The 3477-nt window shown below is 42.5% G+C and overlaps 1 pseudogene; it reads left to right on the forward strand.

Annotated features, from left to right (window-relative positions):
* The first annotated feature begins 2530 nt into the window (after positions 1-2530).
* On the forward strand, positions 2531-2983 carry LOC142853689 (DNA-directed RNA polymerase II subunit RPB4 pseudogene; annotated as a pseudogene).
* The last annotated feature ends 494 nt before the right edge of the window (positions 2984-3477 follow it).

Consider the following 3477-nt stretch of genomic DNA (forward strand, 5'->3'; position numbering starts at 1 on the left):
AAAACCCTTCCTTTCTAGAAATGATTTTTTTGACTGTTTGCTTGCTGATGTTTGTTTTTTGAGACAGGGTTTCTCTGTATCTTTATAGTCTGCCAAGTAATTAGTTGATGTAGACTAGAGTTGCCTGGCCCTAACAAAGTACCTCCTGCCTCTGCCTCCTGAGTGCTGGGATTAAAGGTGTGTGTCACCAGCACCTGACTAAAATTGATTCTTAACTGAGGCTTGATCACAGACATGATAAAACAACCAGGGCTCCTTTCTGGTGTAGAAGTGAGAAAAAAGAAAATAAACCAATAAAACCTCTGGTGTGTCTGAGAAAAGAAGATAGATTGGTTTCTTGTGGTGCAAATACAAAGAGGCATTATAAATAATGTCAGATACTAGTCCATAAGAGGCCCAACACCAATCAGCAAAAGAGGCTACCTATAGATCAGGACAACATTTTCCATAACTCCATATCCAATAGTGGGAGAATATTTTCAATATATAAAACTCAAAACCTAGATATAAAATCAGTAAACCACCTAAAAATGGATAAAAACTTAGATAATATTCAAAGTGAAAACTGAAATGAATGTGAAACAAAGAAATTTTCTGAAGCCCTGCATGACTGGTGTAGGCCCAAGCAGGCTGACCAACTCTGATGCCATCAAGGCTTAGATTGTTTGACCCTAGAATGCAAACACTGAAGAGGAGTTGTGCTAGAGACTACCTCTCACACCACAACTGATAAAAACGCATGAGAATTTTATTAATTTTGTCATGACAGTGTCTCTCAGCATTCGAGAAGCTGAGAGACCTTGAATAGCTGGAACAGGCTACTATTAATGGAGAAAGCTACAGAAGCAAAAGGGCTTGTTCTTTTAGTATTATGATTTGCGCTTATTAGAAAGGGCTGTTACCAATAATTGGCTGGAGAACTGTTGCCAGAACAGATGAGGTAAGAGGTCATTTGGACCCCATTTCCCAGGGACTGAATAAAAACATACATGAATGGGGAATTGTTCAGGAACTGTGTCAACATCTTAAAGGTTATCTTGCCCCAATTTCTGGAAACATATGTGCATATATGGCTCTTAGGTCCTTGCTCCCCAGGGAACGAGGGGAAGCACTATGGCACGGAGGCTGAGAAGGTTCAGAATTGTCAGAAATGGCTTCAGAATTGTCTTAAAGTTTTACAAGATCCAAAGACTTCAGTCCACACACACTAGCAACTACTCCACAAGCTGGTTCTGCAGAAGCAGATGTCATCCCTAAATAGGACAGTCTTTTATCTACCTGGAGCTTGTAACTTGGAGGTGCTGTGACTGCAGTAAGCACTGCCAGCTCTCCTGGGAGACTCACCTGGTGGGGTTTGGGGGAGGGGGTGAGGGTGGGACAGTGGTGCTGTCTCCAGCTACAATCCTAAAGGTAGAGCCTGGCAAACCTTAGAGAGGAAGACTTCAAGGGAAGAGAGGTGGCTGGCTGGCTGGAATTCACAAGGAACCTTTCATAATCCTCACTCCAAAGCCCTGTCAAAAATAGGTTCCCATTTTCTGTGTGATATCTGAGATATGCCCCAGTGCTGATCTGATATTTATCATTCATAAGAAACCGGAAACTGTCAAACGGTTCTGATTCTCACCTTTAATCCCAACATCCTTCAGGCAGAATCATCCACATCTGATTGGGAGTTCAAGGCTAACCTGGTTTACACACGGAGTTCCAGGACAACCAGGGCCTTTATACACATAAAGCCTCTTACAAAATCCAAAAATTAGAAAGCACCATAGAGCCTAAAATCCAAAGAGCTGAAAATAAATGTAGTAGAAGAATTTAATGAAAACAAAAAATAAAGTCTAATGACTAATTGCATTGTACACCTGAGTGGACAGAAGAATACACTGTGTGACACACTGCAGTTTTTTTTAAAGGCTTGGGTGATGGGTTGAACCACTAACATTTTCAAATTAAATCAGAAAGCACAGACAGCAAATGATGAAGGCTAAGCTCCTTAATCTCAAGGTCAATTCAATTATATGGAGGGATTTCTGCCATTGTGAGAGATGTTTTTTTTTGCAAACATGACTACAACTAGAATGAACTATAAACCAAAAATGGAGGGCACACCTGTAAAGGATCATTTTTGATTGGTTTGTTCTCAATCTCAAGGAGGAAAAGACACTCCTTTGATGATTGAATTTGTTGGGAAGACACAGGCCTTTAATCCAGTTCCGGACGGCAGAAGACACACATTTAATTTCGGGCACACCTTCTGCTGGAAGAATATATGAACACCTAAGGAGTGGCTTTGGCTCATTTGTCTCTGGTCCACACCTTGTTCGCATCTCTCTTCCTTCCTGGGAACAAGAGCCACATTCTTTGGGATTCCAGTAGATACTGAAGACCAGCCAAGAGAGAATGCACTCAGAACTGAGCAACTCCTGAAATTTTTGAAGTTTCAGTTCATAGCCATTGTCAGATTACCTGGACAGTAGCCTGTAAGTGATTCCCATAAATTCAAAGGGGGAGCGTGGAGGTACATTCTAAAACAATGGCGGCCGGCGGCAGTGATCCTCGGGCTGCAGACATTGAAGAAGATGCCACTCAACTCTTCTTTCCGAAAGAGTTTGAGACAGTGGAGACACTCCTGAACTCTGAAGTTCACATGCTTCTGGAGCATCGAAAGCAGCAGAATGAGAGCACAGAAGATGAACAGGAGCTTTCAGAGGTTTGCATGAAAACCCTGAACTATACAGCCCGTTTCAGTTGTTTCAAAAATAGAGAGACCATTGCCAGTGTTCGTAGCTTGCTTTTCCAGAAAAAGCTACATAAGTTTGAGTTGGCCTGTTCAGCTAATCTTTGCCCAGAGACTGCTGAGGAGTCCAAAGCTCTGATTTCAAGTCTGGAAGGGCGTTTGAAGATGAGGAACTACAGCAGATTCTCGATGATATCCAGACCAAGCGCAGCTTCCAGTACTGATGTTCACACCCTGCTCCTGAGATTGCTCAGAACGCCACCACATCCCAGCCTGGGTAGCCTCACACAGGAGTGCTGAAGCAGAAGACACTTGGGTCACTTTGCTTTATTGAGATATAATGTCCCTCTGTGGTCCTCGGACTCAAGATATGCCTCATACCTCACTCAGCCAAGTGCTGGGATTACAGGCGTGAGCCAACACTCAACAGCTTGGCTTTTTGGAGAGAAAAGGCTGGCTTGGTGAAGGTCTTGGTTGCTGTTTCCACAGTGACTATTGGACCATAGTTACTGTGTTTTCTTGGTGCAACCTTGTAAGGGCTGCAGTCTGGAACCTGTCAGGTAGAATGATGTGTTGACTGTCTCTTACCTTGGTGGTTTTGGAGCCCATGTTGTTCTTTCTTCTTGTCATTTCAATTTTTTATGTATATAACTAACTTTGTGTAGTTTTTTAAACTAAACTGTTATACAAAATCTTGTGTAGGGGAAGAATGTTCTTATCTAGTTGCAAACGGGAGAGAT

This window comes from Microtus pennsylvanicus, chromosome 7, assembly GCF_037038515.1.
Source record: "Microtus pennsylvanicus isolate mMicPen1 chromosome 7, mMicPen1.hap1, whole genome shotgun sequence".
In the NCBI taxonomy this organism is placed as follows: Eukaryota; Metazoa; Chordata; class Mammalia; order Rodentia; family Cricetidae; genus Microtus; species Microtus pennsylvanicus.